Source organism: Protopterus annectens, chromosome 10.part0 (assembly GCF_019279795.1).
Source record: "Protopterus annectens isolate FY-2018-M chromosome 10.part0, PAN1.0, whole genome shotgun sequence".
NCBI classification, from domain to species: domain Eukaryota; kingdom Metazoa; phylum Chordata; order Ceratodontiformes; family Protopteridae; genus Protopterus; species Protopterus annectens.
The window spans coordinates 1,604,159,571-1,604,182,809 of NC_056744.1; the positions used below are offsets into that span (position 1 = coordinate 1,604,159,571).

General features: G+C 42.0%; 1 protein-coding gene across 1 annotated transcript in view; it reads left to right on the forward strand.

Moving 5' to 3' along the window:
- MAPK3 (mitogen-activated protein kinase 3) overlaps positions 1-22,910 on the forward strand; it is an 846,228-nt gene extending 823,318 nt beyond the window's left edge. The window contains exon 9 of the mRNA XM_044086276.1: positions 12,996-22,910. The gene's annotated coding sequence lies outside the window, so the exon portion shown is untranslated. The remainder of the gene's footprint in view (positions 1-12,995) is intronic.
- Positions 22,911-23,239: the final 329 nt, after the last annotated feature.

A 23,239-nucleotide genomic window follows, 5' to 3' on the forward strand; every position in this document is an offset into this window, starting at 1 on the left:
AATGATACTGATTGCCCCAGACTGGTACCCAATCCTAAAGAACTTGTCTCAAGGTCCAGTCTGGACATTGCCTCAAACTTCTCACTTACTGACTCAACAAAACAATCAGATCCTGCACAGCCAACTCAGGATCTTAAATCTGGCAGCATGGCGGATAATGTAGTCATTCAGAACACTCCTCTTTCCAAAGCTGTAATGGATGTTATCTTGGAGGCCAGGAGGCCCATTACCAGAAAATCTTATGCAGAAGAATGGAAGAGATTCTGTGCTTGGAACCAGGCACAAGGTATTGACACGTTTGTACCAAATATTCCTCAGATTTTACAATACTTAACTGAGATGCTGGACAAAGGCCTATCCTTTTCATCAATTAAGATTCATGCCTCTGCCATTTCAGCCCATTACAATACGGAACCACCTATCTTTTCTCATCCTTTAATAAGGCAGTACCTCAGAGGGGCCAAAAATATAAGACCTCCAAGGAGAGCACCAGTACCTGCATGGGACCTCAGTTATGTCTTGGAAAAACTCACACTGCCTCCTTTTGAGCCAGCTTCAACAGCTGATATAAAAGTCTTATCCTGGAAAACAGCTCTGCTCCTAGCAATAACCTCCGCAAGACGAGTCTCGGAGTTACAGGCACTCATGGCTGTGGAACCTTTTATCATTTTCCATCCAGACAGGGTTTCTCTAAGGACGAACCCTACATTTATGCCTAAGGTGGTGTCCAGTGTGGCCCTTAACCAAACCATCCACTTGCCTACCTTTTATCCAAACCCACAGAATAAGGGCGAGAGACTTCTGCATTCTTTGGACATACACAAATAGCTACGCTTCTACTTTGACAGAACTAAAGCTTTCAGAAAGACTGAGCAACTTTTAGTGGCATATGCTGCAGGATCACAAGGAAAGGCCATCTCAAAACAGACTATTTCAAAATGGATAGGCCTTTGCATTCGTTTCTGCTACTCACAGCATGGCAAATTAGTGCCTAAGGGCATTAGGCCACATTCAGCCAGAGCAGCAGCCACTTCAGCAGCCTTCCTCAGAGGAGTATCAACCAAAGACATTTTAGAGGCTGCAACTTGGAGTTCAGTGCACACTTTTATAAAGCACTACCACTTACCTGACTACTCTAAATCCAGAGCAGGCTTTGCCACTGCAGTTCTGCAGGGCCTCATAGCCTCTCCTAATCCTATTTAGCCCAGCCACCCATCCTCAGCTTTGGGATTCAATCCAAGAGTAATGACTGCAACAGTGAAACACGAACATAGTACAGTTGTGTACCTACCATAAATGTAGATGTGCGAGTGTATTCACTGTTGCAGTCTGGGTTACCATCCCCCTTTCATTTGCTGGATCTTATCTGTACTTCTCTATTCTATACAACCTATGTGGTGTATTTGCTTGTAGATGAAGGAAATGTTTACTTTAGTGCATGCATGTTTATTGGCATAATCTATTTAGCCTACCCTTTTGGTGGCACCTGACATCTGGGGCAAGAAAAACTGAAGAAAATGGCGTTGGCTGCATCTTTTATACCCCTGGTGCACTGACGTCAGGGAAGAGGTGACGGCAACCGACGTCCGACCAAGACTTTGGAGTTCAGGCCGACTGCGGGTAGCCTGCCAGCAGGATAACCCAAGAGTAATGACTGCAACAGTGAATACACTTTAACATCTACATTTATGGTAGGTACACAACTGTACTTTCCCGGGATCCAGGGTTGATCCCCTTGTGGAGTGGGATGGCTGTAGCTGTCTGCCACTCATTGGGCACAAAGCCTGAGGTGAGGCTGTGATTAAACATGAGACTTGGGTGAGGTGCCAGTTCATTTTGCAGTTCATGTAGTATACAGCCCAGGATGTCATCTGGTCCCATGATGTATTGCTGGCTTTGGATAACGTGGTTTTTACTTGTGAGGTCATGATTACCGGGGTTTATCAATCTTTCGGTATTACGAAGGGCCCCTTTGGGGGTGAAAAGGGAGTGAAGTTGGCACTGACTCGATCTACCAGGATATTGGCAATATCCTTGGGATCAGTATATTTAGTGCCATTCTGTTGTAGCTTAGAGCATATCTGAATATTGCCATTTAGATTCTTGACATAGCTATAGAATGCCTTGTGGTTGTCTTTGGAATCTTTGGCGATTTTGTTTTCATAGTTGGCTTTGGAGGATTTAATGAGGCATCTCAGCTTCTTACTGAGGCTGATGAGGGAGTTTTTTGCATCCTGATATTTTCCTCTTTTCTGCAGCAGTTTCTTCCTTTTGTTGTGTAGTTTGTTTATGGTTGGAGACCACCAGATCGGCTTCCTTTTTTTTTTTTGAGGAGCACGTCTTGTTTCTGTTTGGGATGGCACGATTCATGCACGAGTGGATGTGCTCCTACAGTGCCTTAGTGTAGGATTCAGCAGTCGAACCTATGGTTCCCGTCCTCATGGGTGTCATGAAGTTAGTCACTTTTGACTTGAGTAGCATGAAGTTCTGTGTTACTGCACATACATCTATGTTCTCCATTATTAGGAGCACCTCGAGAGAGTGCATTTTGAGGTTTAGACTTCTGGAATTGAGTAACTTTACCTTCAGATTTTGCATGTTTGTCTTACGTTGGGAGTTTTGTCCTTTGAGCCTTGCCTAAAAAGGCACTATAAAGATGGCAAGAGCCTTAGCCAGTATCCTGAATCCCAGGGGCGATACGTGCAGACCATCTCTGGCAAAGCATCACGGTTTGTTGATCATGTCATCCCAGGCAGACAAATACTGGATCCCCTTTGAATGACACCAGAAACTTAGCCAGTTGTTGAAGTCAATCATTTTGTCCTTTTATTGTGGTATCATTCTTGGCGAAGGCAGGATGCTACTCAGAGCTAGGGTCATACCTGCCTGGGAAACGTGATCCAAGAGCTCTTCCATGTCTCTCTTCATGTAGTCCAGTGAGGTGCATCTCAAGTCATTCACTCGAACATGGACAATGACAGAGTCATATTTGTACTTGCAGAGTGACTTGAGTGCGTGCGTTATGTGGTGGATCCTGGCACCCGACAGACAGCTGAGTGTAACTTTCACCTTGTTCAGCCTGGTCAGTGTGCCTGACTATGGAGTCACCTATGACTAAAGTGTTGGGTGCGTTGTCTTGCCTTAGGGGCTGCTGTTGGTTGGCACACTGGTGTTGTGGGCTATGTGTCTCTTAGGTTGTGATTGGTGTTTGATTGCGTTTCAGCTTTGGAGGTCCTCATTTCTTGGGCAGGTTAATGTTGAGGGCCTTCGCATATGTGGGTTTGGTGTTGCTATGTGTGGGTGTTGATGGTGTGGGTTTTGAGGGGCTATGTTTCTTGCGGTAGTGCAGGTATTTGCCTTCTCCTCCTGACTGTCTAGCACAATCTTGGCTAGAGAGAGCTTTGCTTCCAGTTTGGCTATATAAGTGCATCTCTCGCATGTTGTAGTGTTGGGTGGTAGGAGGAGAGGGTTGTCTGTGTACATGAGGCAATTGCTACATTGTCCAAGTATGCCCAGATTCACCAGGTGGACAGGAGAAATCACCGGAAGCTGACTCATGGACATGCCTGTTTTGTGTAGTGCTAGGGCTATTTTTCCCCTTTCCTTGGTAGGGTACTTTGTAATTATAGGTTATTTAGTACCTACGATTAATTTTCTCCTTATTAACAAGGAGAGATGAGTGCTTTATTAGTTAAGGTTTACCAGTGCTTTCCAGCTGGTTCCAGGCAAGTGAAAGTCACAGGGATTCAGGTTTTAGTGATGCTACTTGAGAAAGCAACTGGTTTTAAGGGAAAATTTGAAGAGCAGACTTTGTCACCTGGAATAGTTTAACCGCAGCCCCGCGGCTGTGCACGATGTACAAACACAGGTTTTTAACTCAGAAACTTGAAAGGGATTGAAATTAGCCCAAAACGGCCAATAAGTTAACTTTTCAAAGCTGGAGACCATCCTCTTGTGGCAGATAGGCTGCTCCGGTGCTTAAGTGTCTCACTGATGAGCAGAAAGACCTCCCACTGGCACACAAGGTCTAGACCACTCCGAAATTACACTAAAGCCCTGAAACCCGCATATCTGGAATCTGGACTATTCTAGTAAAGGAAAGGGTGGGAAAACAGCAGTACAGAAAATCTTTTTTTTTTTTTGAGATTTAGACATTTAGCTATACTTTTTCTAACTTTCTATCTCCCCTTTCACTTTTTCCTTCTCACGCTCAGGCATCGGTCGTTTTTTTTTTTTTTTTTTTTTTTTTAAATTCCCTTCTGCTTTTCCCCTCTCTTTCTTCTCTAGAGTGTGCGTGTGTGAGTGTTTCGGGTGTCTGTCTCTCGCTCTCCATTTACCATGACTGAGACACCCAAACCGGGGTTCAGAAAGTGTTTTGGAGTGTGGCCATAAGCTCTGCCCAACAGACGGCCACACTCTGTGTAGGATTCCTCCTGCTCGATCTGTGTGGGGATCAATCCCCGTGCACTGATACAGGAGGAATAAGATCATCCTTAAGGGCCTCCTCCTACTGCGGAGGCCTCAGCTTCCACTTGCTGCTGCTTCCACCCTGGCCTGTGTGGCTCAACCTCCTGCCAAGAGTACCGGGGATGGAGAGAAGTGCAAACATAGGGCCAGGATAGGCCAAGGAAGCAGTCCCCCTACTGCGCTTCCTTGGCCAAGCCACTGGAAAAATCACACCTGGCTCCTAGCTCGAATTCCCCCAGCTCTGTTCTCCTTGCTTTTCCCCATAGCCGGAGGTGTCTCGGGTTCATTCCCCGGTGTCAGCTTCCCCTCACCACCTCTCTAAACTGGTGTCGGTGGCCTCTTCTCCCAGGTCCACCCGCAGCCTCACTGAAGCCAAGGTGGACAGGATGATGTGGAGGTTCATTCGCACACAGATTCAGATGGGAGTCTTACCTGCCCCCTCCCCCTGGGGCTGGGGGCATGCAGTCTGCCTTCATCTTGATTACTCCTTCACCGATCCCTTCCCCCGGCTTCGTCATCTTTGGGTCCGAGGCCCCTCAGCATCGAGAGGGTGATGCCGATGGTACCCTGTACCTCAACACCGACCATTGCCCTGAGAGGGTTGTTTCCAGACTGGCTGTCGTTGCTGTAGCCTCTGCACCGGATCTGAAGTGGAGTCGGCTGAGTTTTTCGGAGCTGACCTGTCCCCTCGAAGTCTCTGCTTCCCCATTGGTTCAAAGGATTACAGACCTGGTCACTGTACTAGCTCCAGGGGTGCTTTCTCTTTCTGCTTTCAATGTGATGGAGAGGGTCCTCTCATTTCCATCGAGACACTTGACGCTTTTGTTATCTGAGTCCATCCTGGCTCCCTCTGTATCTGGTCCAGATTCTGCCATCCTGGCCCCTCAGGGACAGCCTGCTGCCTCTCTGCTTTAGGGAGAATCCCCCATGGAAACAGCTTGACGTTTTTGAGTCCTCCTCACAGACCGACCCCCCCCCCCGAGGAGCTTCCGCAAACGTGTAAAAGGAGGCACTTAGACTTCCTGCCGGAGACCCTCACAGAGGACTTCAACTTGAAGGAAGGGGGAGGGTTTCCCTCGGTCACACCCAGAGGATGTCTCCTTTGGAGATATGGAGAACCTCCGTCAGCATGGGGGAGGTGGTCTGTCCAAAAGCCTAACCCTGATGCGTTTCTGTTCTTGGAGGTGTTTGGAGCAGGACCCTCTACAACCTGGATGTCGCCTCCTGTGGATCCTCTGGTGGATCTTGTTACATCTCTGGCATGGAAGGAGCCCGACATGGTGGAGCCTATCCCAAGCACCCTGGTAAGATTTTCAGTGCCCCATCCGATAAACCGCACTGGTCGAAAGGAACCCCTGTCGATGCCATGGTGATGGTAGCCACCAAGAAGGAGCTCGAGTAGGAGAGCTCCAGGGTCCATCCTCCGGACCACGAGTCTAGGACTATGTACCGTTTTGGGAAGTGGGTCTATGCTTCAGCAACTTTCTCTGAATGTCACTGAACTACTTGGCACACGTGATTAGGCTTCAGCGAAACCTAGTTAGAGGTCGCTAAGTCTACCTTAGGGTCCATGTCGGTGGAGAAGGTTTTCTCTTTTCAGATGGTCACTCTCACCTCCATTGCTAATACCTCTATGCGGCGTCTATCTTATACTACCGAGGGCACTGCTAGAGCAACCTGAACAGGAGGCTTACGCCATCAGGCATCATGCCTGGCTCTGACTTTGTACCTTTTCGGAGCCCTTCAAGGCATCTTTTACAAATGCCCAGTACGATGGTGCCACTCTTTTTGGAAAGACGGTACATGACACACTGGTCCAGAGTGAGGTGGACTGGAAGACTCTCCTTCCTCCAGAGGCAGAGGGGGATTTGAGAGATGCCGTCCTTGCAGCAGAGGAGCTCTGAGGAACCAAAGGTCTTGGGATTCTTTCCCGGCCAGGCCTGAGCGGCAGCCCTTAAGGGTTGTCCGACTGCTCATCTCTGGATGCAGTTGGGGGTTGTCTTTCGCTACACCCAACGGCCTGGGACTCCGTCACACTTGTTCGTTGGGTGTTGCAAATCATATCCAGAGGATACTCTATTCCCCTCACACAGAGACAACTCCCTCTCATGCACCTCCTTGGACGTTCCACCTGCGCAAAGGGATGATGAAGCAGTGGAAATTTCCAAGCTGCTCGAAAAGCGAGTCATCCTGTCCATCCCCCCAGAGCAGTCCGGATTAAGCATCTATTCCAGGTTCTTTTTAGTGCCAAAGAAGACGGGGGACCAGTCCCTGGATCTGTCAACCCTAAACCTGGCAGTTGCCAAGATGAAATTTCGGATGGTCACACTCCAATCTGTTCTGTCCTTTGTGCAGGAGAACGACTGGATGTGCTTGGTGGACCTCCAGGACCCGTACTATCACATCAAAATGAAGAGATGCTCTTCTGGCTGGGAGCCAGTCATTACCAGTTCAGAGTGCTATCCTTTGGTCTCACCATAGCCCCCAGGATGTTCAAAGTCATGGCAGTGGTAGCTCACCTGTGGCTGCAGGGCTTCCAGGTCTTTTCCTACCAGGACGATTGGCTCCTTTCCCACTCCCTCCAGGCATAGACTCTGTCAAGCCAGGGATTTCTTTATCCAGACCACCCACCAGTTGGGCATCGCCATAAATCTTGACAGATCCCTGTTAGAACCAGTTCAAGTACTGGATTTCATTGGAGCGCAGTAAGACACCATTCACATCAAGGTCTTTTTGACACCAGACAGACTTCAGTCCCTCAAACATCATGTCTTGTGCATCCTTCAAGCCCAATCTCCCCCAGCTGAATTTGTCTTAAGGGAGATGAGATCAGTGGCGGCAACTATCAGACTCTTACCCATAGTTTGGCTACACATGAGGATGCTCCGATGGACTCTAGTGGTCCAGTGGTCATTTCTAGATATGTCAATGTCCCATCCTGTGCATCTGTCTTGAGCCTGCAGGAATTCTCTTCTCTGGTAGATTCAATCCCCAGACCTGTTGTCAGGTCTTCCGTTTATTCTTCCATCCCTGCTGACCACGATGACCTTGGATGCCTCCCTACTCTGGTGGGGAGCATTGCTTGGGAAGGACAGTCCAAGGCACATGGTCTTCCCTGGAGACCCAGTTGCATGTTGGCGTCCTGAAGTTGAGGGCGGTGCTACTGGCTTTGCAAGCTGTTCATGACCATCTTCCCCTAGGGACAATTGCTATCCAGACAGACATGTCTGTAGTCTGGTACATCAACAAATGGGGGATCCTGGTCTTTTCCTCTTTGTCACGAAGCCATGAGATTTTAGAAGTGGGCAATCTCCACAAGCTGTTTTCTGGTGGCAACGCACATTCCAGGGAGGTCCAACATTCTAGCGGACAGGCTCAGCAGGTTTATCCTGATGCCTTACAAGTGATCTCTGAATCTTTTAGTAGCGAAACAGATCCTTCTTAAGTGGGGTCAGCTTTGCTGTGATCTCTTCGCCTGTCCTTCCAGTGCGAAATGCAGAGAGTATTTTTGCGGTGAAGCCCCCTCTGGGGGTGTCCCCCAGAGATGCTCTGGTTCATGCTTGGCCCTTCAGTCTTCTTTATACTTACCCTCCACTTCCCCCTGATTCCAAAGTTCATTCAGAAAGCGCAACAGCTGGGGAGCTCAGTCATCCTCATTGCCCCCTTCTGGCCTCGCCAAGTATGGTTCTCTTCTCTGTGGTCTCATGCAGTGCATACTCGCTGGACGCTGGATCCCCTTCCAGATCTGATTTCACACCTTTCAAGGATTCCACATCCAGATCTGGCCAGCCCGAAGCTTACCGCTTGGCTGCTCCAGTTCCCATGATAGGACTCCCGAGCTATCTTCTCCGGTTAAGAAGATACTGTTAGCGGCTCTTAAATCTTTCACTAGGAAGGTTTATTCTAGCAAGTGGAAGCGTTTTTTGATTTGTGCATCTCAGTGTCTTGGATCCTTTTACTGCCCTGGTGCCTGCTATTGTAGAGTGTTTGGCAGGTATATTTCAACAGGGTGCCAGCTTTTCTACGCTTAATGTTCAGCTGGCGGTTATTTCTAATTTCCACATAGAGGATAATTCAGTTTCCCTAGCTTCTTCTAAGCTCTGTAAAGCCTTTTTGAAGGGCACTTTACTTCTTAAGCCACCAGTCAAGGACCCAACAACTCCTTGGGACCTTACTTTGGTCCTCTAAGCTTTGGTTTCTTCCCCCTTTGAACCTGCTACTTCAAAGGATATGCAGTTCCTGACTTGGAAAATGGCCTTCTTGATTGCCATTGTCAGCTAAGAGAGTTGGAGCTTCAAATCTTCTCGATTAAGCCCCCTTATATGATCTTCCATAAAGATTAGGGTGTCCTTACACACTAATCCCTCCTTCCTTCGAAAGTGGCCTCAGAATCAAACATTAATCAGGTTATCCGTCTCCCTGTTTTCCTTCCAGACTTTCAGAATAAGGGAGAGTATAAATTGCACCAGCTAGATGTTCATAGACAGTTACAGAATTTGCACAAAACAAAGGCCTTTCGCAGGTCTCCAACGTTTTCTATCTTACTTTAAGCTCTTTTAGGGAAACCTGTATCTCGAAGGTCACCATTGCTCGTTGGATCTCTGTGCATTCTTCTGGCATATTCAACAAAAGGATTATTTCTGTCAGGTCACGTTAGGGTGCATTCTACTAGGTCTATGCTACTTCAGCTGCCTTTTGGTCGAGTTTCTTTGGATGACATTTGCTCTGCAGCTACATGGGCATCTTCACATACTTTCATTTCCCATTACAAGTTGGACATTCTGTTCAGAAGCAGGGCATTCTTTGGCTCTGCCGTGCTCCAGAATATCCTTCCATGTGGGCCTCCCAGGTATTTGGTAACTGGGGACTCTGTCCCACAGGTTGAAAAGCAAATGAAGACAACAACTTCAGATAAAGAAGTTATGTACTCACCATAACATTCCATCTGAGTTGTTGCTCTTCATTTGTCTTCAACTGTCCCGCCTTCCCCCCTGCCTTATGTGAGCTGTGTGGTTATCTGGCTGAAGAGACATGGCCATTTCATTTGGCATATTTGGTAGTTTATTATGTTACTCCTGGGTAATTGTGCTAAGGGATAAGGCATTGAGTCAGGTTGGGATGCTATGAGGAGCAGCAAACTCAATCTGAAGGGAGGAAGGAGGCGGGCATTATGGGTAGGGGAGGAGCTTAGAGCTCAGATCTGATGCTGGTAAAAGTCGGTCGAGTTTGATCCAAGTCCCACAAGTTGAAGACAAATGAGGAGCAACAACTCAGATGGAATGTTATGGTGAGTACATAACTTTTTTTTTCTTCCGTAAGCCTCAGAATAGAAGGAAGGACCATACATTACCTTGATGTACATAAGGAGCTTGGATTTTATCTGGACAGAACAAAATAATTTATAAGAGCTTATCAGCTGTCTGTGTCCCTGACTTAGGGGAGGAAACAAAAAAAACACTTGCTAAGCAAAGCCTTTCTAGATTGTTTGGACATTGCATTTGTTACTTATGTTGGGGAGGGTGAGCTTCTTTTCTGTTTTAGAAGCAGCTATGTGGTCCTTGTTGCATACCTTTTCAAGACATTACAGCCTACATATGGCATCTAAGGCTACAGCAATGTGCATTTCTGTCCTTTTGCCGGGTATGCTTTCTTGAATTGCCTTTTCCTGCCAACCAGCCACTGTTGTGCTGAGTCATTACATACATTATGGCTGCTGCAGTGAATCGTATGATGAGCATTACATCTGTGTTAAGTATTTGTATAAATTGCAAAACATTCATTTTGGCAGTGAGTATTCACTCTTTCCCAGGCACCCTGAGGTGGCGTGAGTACCATTTTCTCTCTCCATCCCTCTTAATTCTCTATGGGCCCTATCCCTTCTTGACCATGCTATACTTCTCAGAAAGGGGAAATTGCAAACCTTTTTGGTGGATGCATTGTACCGGGAGGTGCCTCACACTTGGTGTACTCAGGCTGTGGTGCTAGGGTTTTCCTCATGACATTGCCAGTGCAAGAAAGATGTCAAGGTACTGTTTGTTGATGCCCATCATAATGTGGTAATGGACGGGAGTCGGGCAGTATCCCATTGATGATTGCAGCAGTGAATTTTGATTGATTTTTTTGTGATGTTTACAGGGACAGTTCATCTAGGCTGTGCAAGACCCTTTTTCAGTGAAGGCCATGGGGAAAAGCGCCATAAAGTACAGTGATATACTTTTATTTTTAATTAATGTATCAAACAGATGTTGAACAATGTAACCAACCTTGTTTGAAAAAGAATTGAGTAATAAGTTAACATTTACAATTATTACATTTCAATAGCACCCAAGGATGGATCAAGAGTTCTTAAAAAGTTAGATATTGATGGTTCTTTGCATGATGTTATAAATACCTTAAGCAAGTTTGAAAGAATTTCAGGGCTTAAATTTAATTATAATAAATCCAAAACATTACTAATTAACAAAAAGCTCAACAAAAACCTAAGAGAATATCCTGTTTAATTGGGAGAATGATATATTTAGAATATTTGGGTGTCAGTATAAAGAGTACATGGAAAGAGTCTGTTAAACTAAACTATAATAATTTAATAACCACCATTAGTGAACTAATCAAAATATAGAATAAAATGTTTTTCACAATGGAGGATAGGCTCTCTCCAATTAAAATGATAATTTTACCTAAAATTTGTTTTATATACAGTCATTGATACTACTCCCTCCCCAAAACTTATTTAAAAATTAGATTCCATGCTACTTCAATTTTTATGGTTCCCTTAGGATTGCATACAAGTGGCACATTAGAGTTTGGAACAGTAGTGGGATAGCATTCCCTAGCTTAGATCTTTATTCCAAATCAGTTATAATTAATGTAATATTACATTGGATCACACCTACCTATATATATGGCTGGAAAACAATACATGAGATTCATGTCAGAACTATAGAAAATCAATTTAAGGAACAATATGGAATAAGTAGAGTTCATTGGCTTTTACTTGAATTTTGTTTATTAAGAAGTTTGATCATTTTTCTTATGGCATTAATTAAATATTTAATAACTTTAAAAAATTGATTGTAATTACATTAAACAATTTCTATTTCTCATATTCCCTATAGAATACTCCCCTGATTGCCTAAATTCTTTCAACATCAATGTGATGCAAAAATTAAATGAAAATAACTTGATATTCCAGCATCAATTTATTGAAAATATGAGTATTAAACCACTAAATTCTCTTTTATGTAGCTTTAATAATAGTTGACGGTTGTTTTTATACACTCATTATGGCAGTTTATAGAAAATAAAATGAGAGTATCAATCAACCTAGAGACTGACTGAATCTATACCTAGTTTGATTCAGCTTTTTATTCGGTGTCTTGAAAAGACAGATAATCAAAAGTTAATTATCTCACCTCTCTGTAAGATACTAAGAAGAAGCTCAAAAGTTTGACTCAGAATTTTGGAATTACTATGTAAAGATTAATGGAGAACAAATCCAATGAATCCAAATTGTTGTTGAATTCTACGTATGATACCTCTTCATTATATTGGAGATTGTATACATGGAAATTTATGAGTAGGAATTTCTATACTCCATATAAAATAAATCTTGTACTCAAAAACAGTGAAAGTAAATGTTGGAAATGTGAGGAATTACTAGAGGCCAACTTGGTTTACATGTTCATTGAATTTAGAAATGTTCAATACTGGAAAGATTTCAGATATTTTGTAAATGCTTTATGGTTTGATAACTGTCATATTTCTAACTCACTAATCCTAGTCAATGGTCCTATATCTGTTGTAATACCTAAATCTCAGATTCAGTTACTCCGGACAATTCTTGCAATTGCCAGAAAAGTTGTTACTTTGAACTGGAAAAGTAAACAAGATTTGATGTTTAAAGATTTTATTAATTTAGCAAAAGTTGTTTGTAAAAAAGAACGGCAAACCATTTGTTAAAGAACTTATAACATTACTCATAAAAAATAGCATGGCAAAAACTGGAAAACCTTTTGAACAAATACTGATAACTTCTCATGGATAAAATTGTTTATCATGGATGAATGTAAATATTGTAATTAGTTTTGTTATTTTATTTGTTATATATACATTTGCATAGGTTTATAATGAAAACAAAATAATGTTTTTGAAAAAAAAGTTCTTACAAAGTTAAAAATTTAGTTGTGAAATGATAAGAGGAGAGGAAAGGAGAAAAGAAATGTTGACTGTATTAGAACATCTATTTTTACGGTAAGTTCCTAACAGTTGTACTTTCCCTGTAACTACTCATACATTTTTTTTTACAGCTTAGGGAATTTTGCCTTTTTTTATATCCCTGTTACATTCCCATTTTGCTTTAGTCATGCTGCATAACCACCCCACTACCTGACCTTTTGTACCTGGCTACACTATCAATCGATGTGGTGCTGTGACCAGCTTATTGTGATATTAGCCTTCTTGCCTTTTATTGTACTGATTGCTTCTTCATGTAGTAACCAGTTACTTTTGTTTTTTCCCATGCTTTACAGGGCCCAGTCCTGATTGTGAAGTGTCCCTGAAGCTTTGATTCTGGATATGTCTGCCAACTTTCTCTTGAAAAGAACAGTTAAGCCAATCTTCTGCTTGCCGGACAACAACAAATTTCAGATACTGAAAAAAAAAAACACGCAAAGCTGAAATAAAGGAAAAATCGCTCTTCCCGGGCACGGAAAAACAAAGTGAATGTGTCGGAGTGTGGAGACGAGGATTATCCTCCTGTGAACAGCTCGGTATCATTGTAACAAAATCTTCTGATCATCCCAAGTCCCTCCCTTACCATTCATCTGTCCAGTCTCTGCTATCCATATAATGTGACTTCATGCTCTCTTACTCCGTGGCCGAAAATTTACTTCTACACACCACCCTCAGAAATATGTAATAAATGCAAAATAAAAGGCCAGTTCTTTCTCTTTTAATTTTTGTTTTATATTTTTGGCACTTTGGTTTAAACAAGAGGAATAAAAGGGGAAATGGAAAGAAAAAGTGCAGATTTGTTTCACCAAGACTTTTGTTATATTTTATTTGTGTTAACTTTGGGGTGCAGGGTTCTATCAGAAATTTTGGTCTGTGATTTTTAGCCTTCCCTCCTGTGGTGCACCGTGATCCTACAGTGTTGTTCTGTCTTTGTATTTTTGCAGAGAGGGAGGGAAGCAAGTTCAGTGATGGCTGTATGTGTAATGCCTGTGTATTGAATTTTTGGCTTTAAGTATAAGGCTACTGTATCTGTGATTCACTTTATTTTAAGACTGAGTAGGAAAGTGATGAGACTTTTTTTAATATGAACTTACAGCAGAACGTACTCTAGAGATTATTTCACACACACCCCTTTGTTTTGGTTTACCACAGAGAAAGAAAAGTGGAAACATTAGCTTTGTTCTGCCGCAGTCACAGACCTTTATCTCCATATTTGTCTTTTTTTTTTTTCCAGTACTGGGTGGGTCATTTTGTTATGGTTGTTACTGCTTTTGCTTAATAAGCTATCTGCTGAATCTTGTGCTTTTTTTTTTTTTCCCCCAGAGAGAGGCGAACACATGGAATAACTGCTCGGACAGCCTTTTTCTTTGAAGTAGTCTGGCTCCTTTGGAGCTGTACTGACTGAACTAGGAAACAGCTATGCTGTTACCTCTCCTTTTTTCTTGTTAAGTTCTTCTCCAGAGAACGCAGGTTGTGGCTCTTTACACAAGGAAAGATGGTGGTAAAGGAACACTTTACCAAGCTTTAAAATAAATTAGATTCAAAAATATGTTCTTGTTGAATCTGGGCAGTTTAATTTCTTCCCGCACTGTATCTGAACAGCAGTACTTTTAATACTGCAAAGATTTGTAATAAAGTAAAAGTCTTTCTTTTTAAAATACTGTAGGCAGTATGTTTTCAGTGTGCTGCTTGTCCATGTGAAGATAATTTGCATGTACTATTGAGCACTAGCTTGTCAGTAAACATACTTGATTCGATTATCTTGGGTATGCAGGTGGTCATGCCTCTTATAACATGCTGCTAAGAATTTAAACCATGCATTTTAATTGTGCAAGATAGACAAGCTGCTGGAAAGCATCTTGGATTGGTAGGAGACCTAGCTGTCATCTATGAAATCATTGGTGCAAATGGCAATAGTGTGTGCCTTTGAGCCTCTCACAACCTCCCATTGTGTTTTCATTACAGATGGAAAATAGTCCCTGTGATTACAGTTTTTTGTGTCCCTGCCTGAGTTTCCTTTAATGTGGAAATTGCTGAGAGAATTTTGTGGAGAGGAATGGAAGCATGTTTCGTGGCTTAGTTAAAAGTATTATAGCACTTTATTTCTAATCGTGAAGCCTTGGACTAATAAGGAGCTACATTAGTTAAGCATGGTTTATTCTTTAGCTGATGGAAGTGAGACTTAAGGATGGTTCCACTGTTAAGCTTTCATTATATGGCTGTGAATGTACTTTGTGTAGTCTTGTGCAGTTGCGCAACACCCAGGTGTGTGGCCAAATCATTCATTCTTTGAACATGGTCACTACATTTGGGGCATTGCCCTTGCCCTTGAGGTGCTGAGATCTCTTAGTAATGGGTGTGGGGGGCCTGCCGCCCCCATCACATTGAGGAATGTATTTAATTGACTTTATTTGAAAACTGTATCAGACTTTTTTTTTTTTATCTTTGACATTGTTTTTGATGAACTGGCTTTTAGTCATTTCCTTGGAAGCTTGGTTCAAAAGTAGCATTTCATTGTGCTTCTCTAGCCCATACCTAAGAAATTCCATTCTTTTTACTTTTTTTTCTAATACCCTTGTCCTTAGATTTTGGAAACTATCTAACCAGTATATTAATCTTTTCACTGGATTTTCATAACTGAAGGACTGATACAAAAAATGCTAGAATTCAGCTGGCTATGACAGAGCTGTTGCTGCGTGTGGCTTCTTTGGGCCAAACCAGTGAGTGTGCATAAAATCACAAGTGAGAATATGCCCAGTTTCTGAAACTTTACCCAGCTTCTTGTGTGTTTACAGGATAGTAATAAGATGGTCTGTCTGCTATCAGATGCAAGGAAAGCTGTCTGTAGCTGTAGACTAGAATCTCATTATAGAAGTACTTGGTCATTAACAAACATGATGATTTAGGGGTCATTTTTTCAGCATTTCATGTGTAAGCACTGTGTAGTTATGGAATTTCATTGTTCAGCTCAAACTTGTAGCTTAATAAAATGAGTCAGTTTTTAGTAAGTTTTCTTCATGCCTTATGATTTTTTTGCAGCTTGGAATACATTTTTTTATCAGGGTTGTGAGTGGACGTTGCTGGTATTGGCTGCCATGTTTTAAAAGTTAATGACTATCAGGACATCTGCCTGAGAATTATATTATGAACTTTAACGTGATGCCTGTGTGACACTGAGCAGTGCAGTTAACCAAGCACTGCTCCTGGGCTTTGTCTGAGAAAGATCTATGGAGATCAGTGCTGTACCCTGGAAACAAATGCAAATAAATTGCTGCTAAAGTGCTGGTTTGGCTGCTTGAGTAAGTAAAACAGCTGTGTATGTACAAATTCGCTCCCACTCAGTACTGTTGATTTGTCTTACCTTGACCCGTTTGCCTCTGAGGGCATCTGATCAGCTTTCCCACATCGAAGCTGTAGCAGTTGTCGTGTCTGTGTTTGAAGGACCTTTTCTTGCTAATACAAGCCTCTGAGGAGTGCATGCCCATTTTGTAAAGATACTGAAAATATTTAACTAGTGGTCATGGTCAGACATTTCAAAACATCCCTTGTAAGTCTACATGTTGCATATGTATAACTGGGCAATGTGCTGCATGTCACCACCCACCTGCACATTTGTGAGTTTGAAGGCCAAGAACATTGCTGCTGCAGTGGTTCCCCAAAAGCAGACCATCTCCTACATGTCCTTTACAGTTAACCACCATGAGGGTTGTTGTATACCAGGAGTTTACTGACTTCTTTAGTTTGAGAACCAGGTTCATGGCCTTGGATTTTGATCTTGATCTGTTCGTGCCAAGGGTGAACTGGCCTTGTGTGCCCTTGCCTGTATAAGTAGAAACTGAACAAAATCATGCGTCCTTCCACATTTTACCACCACAGACAATTGCTGAGGATGATTTTATAGAAGACTTTTAATTGGTATACCGCTTTCTGCAAATTGTACCCAAACGTTTTCACATTATGTGAGTATGTAGTGATTTTTGCCACACTTTGTACCCTTTGCATTGCAAGTATTACATGCAAGCAGTTTTTGAGATGCTTGCTTTCATGTAATGTAGTTTTTTAGCCCATTTTTCTTGCTTGTTAACTTCTACTTGTAGCACTTGATATCAGTTTGTGCCTATTCCTCTCCATTTGGTTATCTTATTAAATAAGGTGCCCATTCTTCAGAGGTAAATGACCTTTCAGTAGCCAAAATCAGTGTATGGTCGTGCTGGGGTTGGGGAGAGCCTGGCAGCCATCACATTAGGTCTTTATCTTTCTCTAGATTATGGTACTGTTGAGCATCTGCTGTGCCCATGTGTACTATTGTTTGCACTATGACACTGGTCATAATCACTTTTTTGTACTGGCCACTGCAGGTGTACTGCCAGGTGCCCTTAAACTCACCCCTCTGAGAAGAAGAGCTAGCTTTTGACATCTCTGTCCTTATACCCCTCCCCTGATTTAGCTTTTTTTCATTATTGTTCCATTAGTTGATATTTTTACAAGTAGCTGCTCTTCTTGCATCATCAGAGTGCTAACAGTTTGCTGCTTTCTATAAGCCATGGTCCGTGCTTGCATGACCAGCAGGGCCCAAACTAGCTTTACGCATACCAAGTGCTGCCTTATTTGTCCTCTACTTTGGTCCCGCTGCACTTGTGTAAAGATCACTGCACAGCCTGTGCTGTCTGCTGTACGTAGCTTCCTTTAGGGCAAGGCACAACTCTGTCAAGTACATGAGGAGTTCTTGTACCTTGAAGAAGGAAGTCTTGATTTACTACAGCTCAGAATTTGTGTTAGATTGAAGTGCCATGCTACCCAAAGGGGAAAAAAGGACAGCATTTTTGTTTGAAATTGTGATGCTGGAAGAAATTCATGTGTAAAGCAGGAGGTCACTGGGTTCCCATTTAAACAGTGACACTCTTCCAAAAAGTGACAGTTTGTTAATGTCATTTTAAAGCTGAGGGGTATCTTCTATGTAGTAGATACAGTGTTGGTAAAGAAAAATGGCTTTAAGTTAACTGCTGGATAAATGCCAGGCTTTATTACAACTTGATAATTTATTTTAGGTTGACGTTTGAGTCTGTTTACCAATGCATGCCTTGCTCCCCAACTACTCTTGTATTTCCATGCAGTTATACCCTTGTGCAGGTTGTTAGTTTATCAAAACTTCAGGCATCACTAAACATTCAACTTAAGTTGTGTGGGCATGTTCTTGCATATACTTCTCACACCCCAGCTGTGAAATATACATGATTTAAGCTCAAGTAGTGCTTAAAGTGCCACGTTGGCTTGTCAGACTATTTCTTTTCATCTCTTGTTGCACAAGTACTGTATACAGGACTCTCCTGACATGTACATATATGTTAAGTCAGTCAGTAGCCATCCTTGTTAAGCATGCCACAGTGTGTGAAAAAAATGCCCCCATTGTATTCTGAATTTCTAGTAGTTTGCTATGATTAGGCTCCCCCTTTTTATTTGATGGGAAAGTTTCTGACACCGGTAACTATTCGGTGAAATCTGGATGATAGGTATTTTCTGAGATGGGCAGACATGATTTGTGACTGTTCAGTGAAGTTTGGCTGTGTCATCACATTCTCTGTATGTGCCAAGTACTGTCAAAGTATATCAGATAGTGACTTTTCTCAAGAGTCTGTGCCCCTTATTTTAGAAGTGATATAAGCATAGCATTTTGCCAGTCATTTCTGCCACTTCACATTTGTTTAAATGCTGTTGTGTACTTCAAGGTACTGTGAGTGCTAGCCTTCCCCTGGATGTTACTGACAGCATTGTGTGTTGTGTAAATCCTAAACAATCTGTTTCTTGCTATCAGTAATTATATTTGCCCCTGAGTTGCAGTGTACATGACAGTATTCTATGCTGCTTGCCTCATTTCTGGATGAGAAAGGATGTGAACAATTCACAATGTAATCTTCATAAAGTTTTTATGAATAACAAATCTTATTTAATCTTGGTAAAATGAGTATGATTAACATATCTGGAAAATGCATGTGGTGTACACCTCATTCAGTGAAGTTTACCAGTCTGGTTAAACCTTGGGGGTAGGGGGCAGTACATTTAGTATCATGTAAGAGGATATTTTCTGGCATTTAAAAATTGCCTCTCTGAACTAGCATTATGGTGTTACTTACTTTTATTAAATCTAAACTTGTGTCTTTAAACTCCATTTTCTTTTGGTATCTTTTTAAAGCTTGGCAGCTTTTTGCATATGAATGCTTAGCATTGCTCCCCCCCCCCCCACTGCCCTTTGGTACCTTGCTGAATTTCATGACACCTTGGAGGTAGTTATGATTAGCTCTTCTGAAAAGTTTTCATTATACAGCGCATGCCATGTTCACATCTGGCACTGGAAACTGCACTACTTAGTAAAGGAACAACAGTGGTTCATCAACACTGGCACCTTGTCAACAGATAGTAATTCCATCCCTGAGTCTAATAACATAATTCTAGTCCTGTGGAGGTGGGAGGCATCTTGAGCCATTTAAGTAGAAAAAGCCACATTTGCCTAGTTCTTTCAGTTTTGTTTTTCTTTTGATTGTGCTACTGGAAATAAATGTTTCCACCCCCTCCCAAAAAAAAAAAAAAAAAAACGCAATTTCCAGTGCATTGTTCCTTCCATCCTTTCTCATAGTGAGTGGAAAAAGTCTCAAGACTTTTCAGCGGTATGCAGCTTTTTTAATGCTCATTTTATAAAGATAAATACATGTTCTGCGGAACTGCTGAAACATTTCTAAAATGCTGCTTATGGGATGTTTCCCTCTTGTGATCAGCAAGACTTTTTTTTCATTGTTGAGTAAAGATTAAATGCTTCTTTGTCTATACATATCTATGTATTTAATAAAAAGATTTACTTCTGTTCTGTAATGTTTATGGTAATCAAGACGGTTGTGGGGATTTAATGAAATATATATAAATATATATATATATATATCCTAAATGTTTGTCTGTTTTTAAAACAAATGAAAAGGGATCCTTTTACTAAGGTATATGTAAATAGATGCCCGAAACAAATGGTTATATACCTTATTGCCACAGTATGCGAGAAGCACTCCTTCTACTTCATAATTTCTCATCTTTTGACCTCTCATTGTTAGGTGCATGTCTAGTAAGCCTTACCCATTTTGGCTGCACTAATCACATCATACTTGACTGTGCCCTATTTCACCCCTTCCTGAGATGCACAGTATGCATCATTTGAGTGACTTTGGGAGTGTGTGTTACAGTAGCTGCATGCTCTGCTGGTCAGCACTGTCACTGTTGAATAGATTAAAAAAAGTAAGTGACACTTCCAGCAGAAGGGTTAGCATGTCTAACCTTTTTGCATTTGTACATTCATTCTTTATGAATACATAAAGAGCGTGTGGAAACTACTAGCAACATATCTGTATGTACTTTGTGAAAATGTGAGATAATGTGAATGAGGCTAAAGCTGATTGCCCTAGACTTTTCTGACAAAATGTCATTGCCCTACTTGAGGCATTCTGAGATGACATTGAATCTTGTACCATTTTTGACCATAGGTTTTAATTATACAAGTAAGGTTAAGAAAGTTAATATTATGGGGGGGGGGGTAATCTGGAATTAGTTTTGTTTTCTTGACACTTGCTTCCTTCGCTGTGCTAGATCTGTGACATTTCCTTCCTGTTGTAGAGTTCACACTTCAGTTTTTAATTTCTGCATTCTGTGACTAGTAGATGGTGGTGGTAGGATAAAAGAAACCTTTCTGCCTGCAGCAAGAACTGTAATAACGTTTTAAAAAAGGGAGCCCATTATGCACTTTTTTTTGCACTTGTAAAAATAGATTGTGAAACTTTCTTTTCCTAACCCATGGTTACGGTGTGTGTTTCTTGTTGTTTAAGAAGAGTCATGAGTTGTCATTAATAACAGGGTGTTATCCACAGCTTCGCCATTGCCTTAGCACCAAATCATCAGGGCTTAGGCCATCCATTCACACCGTCGCACACAAACCTTTCTGCTGAGTTATTACCCATCCCATCATCTCCAAATGTGAACCAGCAGGAGGGGCTGTACTGCATCTCTTTGCAAGACTCGTTACATAGTCAGTGGAGCGCGTGCGCACACCCTTTGACAGTAGAATACATATGAATCCCTGAGAAGCACATCTTGGTATGGACTTGCCAAATGTTCATGGTTAACTCTTAAACGGTTACTTTTAGACAGCAGGAGCCCCCACCCCCCCACCATACACGCACCTTAGTAATGAACCATCTGAATAATCTCACACATGCACATAATTTATGTAAAATTAATTTGTGAAAGGGCACTATAGAGAAATGGTTTTGCTGTTGTCACTTAAACATTAAAGCACTCTTGTATCTTGATAAGTGCTATGGTAAGCTCTCCAGCCTTCCATAAGAAAGGTTTTTTTTTGTGGCTCCCACTGCCTTGTCTCATCAGTGGCCATTACGTTAATTCATTCCAACATCACCATGGCAAGGGTCAACCAAGAGAACCATCATTCAGACAGCCATCAGGGGTGGTTTGAGATTTTTTTCTATCCCCATATACCATCTTTGCAAACTGCTGTGAAGGAAAGTACAGTGGTTTGGCCACAAAGGACATCCTCTTATCTCATCAAGGAGTTTTCCCTTCAAGAAGCCCTGTTCCTTCCCATAAAGCACAGGAAGTGGTTTCTCTATTATCCACCAGGGAAGTCTCATGTACCCATTGTGCCTTCAAATACATGCTACCCTCACCACCGTACTCCACCCCAGGAGTGGCTTGCAGTCCACATCCCATTATTGGTCCACCTCCCTACTTGGCTCCTACAGTGTTGTGGACACTAGTTGAACTCCGGTCACCTGGGTTAGAGTAATATTGCCACTCTTCTGTGCCACAGAGACTGGTTGCAAGAAAGTTGTTCTGATCAGTTTCCCTTTTAAGGTTGCCCTCTAGTAGGTTATCAACATTAACACCTGCTCATTTATTTCATCAACTGCTGGCTGCCCCATATAGCCTTGCATTGTATTCATTATTAATCCATCACATGTGTATATTGCCAGAAAGACTGTGTGTTAAGTCAGGAAAGAAGCTTTGCCTTTGCTGAGGGGTAAGAAGCATTTGCTTTCAACAAGTATTGATGTAGGATTAAGTGCTGTATATTGGGCCATTTCAGGTAGTTCAGTTCCTGTGAAGTTGGTATAATTTCTCTCTAAAGTAAGTAGTATTGAATTGGTTTTATATCGTCCATGTTTTTCCTTTATGCAAACCAAGGTATGAAACTGTAAAAGTTTGCTGCTCTGCCTTTTCTGAAGCTGCTGGAATGTATGTGATGTGTTTAGTGTTGGAAGTGCTCATACATGGTTGGCTGGTGTCTAGAAAGGATTGTACCTGTTCCTCTGCTCTGACATACTGAGCCTGCTGAATTGTACATCTGGGCCTGGAAACCCATGGTAATCGGAGTAGAAAGTTGTGATATGAACAGGTTGGTTTTTCACACCAAGTCTGAGGTGCATCCTCCCGTAAAGTGGTATAAAAGAAGCGCATCATTTTATTTCATTGTAAATGGAAACTCTGTTCTCAGTACAGTTCTTGGTTGGAGGAGAAGCATGGATGTAGGTGATGTACTGTAAAAAAAACTACTGTCTTGGTAGTCATGAGTCAGGAGTGTTCTTGGAGCCTGTTCTAACTTGGTAAAGTAGCAGCCTGTAATGTATTTTATTAGAAGAAGCCAAGTTTGATTGTGAAAAGTACATGCAGCAGTCTTGTCAGAAGTATTTTAATGGGTTTTCTATTTCAATTATACAAGTATGGTAACAAAATTTGCTTTAAAAGCTGTTTAGGAATGGCTTTTTAAGTCCTGTATGCCTGTATGTAGGGGCGGTAAACCTAAATTAACTAATTTTCCCCCGAAAAGGAAGACTGTACTGGAAACACTGTAGACCAACAAGTATGACTGTTTTAATTATAATCTGAGACTTCATATAGCCACCACCTCCCACAGTAGCTTGGCATGCATTCATTTCTTTTCTTAAGTCAGCAACAGCAGCAAAAAATATATATGTATAAAAATAAAGCCAAAACTGATTTTTGTTTTGTTACTTGGTTTGTAGAATGGATTTTTTATTCTTTAAAATGTTACTTTGAAAAAGGTTTTGAAGTGTAATGTGTTTCAAGGTATACTTTTAAAACAACAAAACTGTTTTTAAGTTGTAACTGTACAGTCTAATAAACCATTCCTGATAACATTGCAGGTGTGCATGTATGAGATTTATTTGTGCTGTTTCCTTGCCTCCAGTAACTGTACTGCCAGCCTTTAATTGTACACAATGCCTAGCTTGCTTATACTTGTACTGTTCCTCCTTGCCTGGTGTTTTTTCATCCTATACTGCCAGGTACGTATAGTCATTTGGTAGAATTTGTAACAACAGAAAGAGCAGAGGGACATTTTTTTAACAACATTCCAAGAGGTTACCAAGCCTCTGGCTAAGTCTCGTCTGGCTGCCAGCCTGGGCTCCTCTCTGCTCCATTCTCCATGCTTTTTCCTGGAAACAGAAGTTTCTCGGGGCGGATCCCCTTT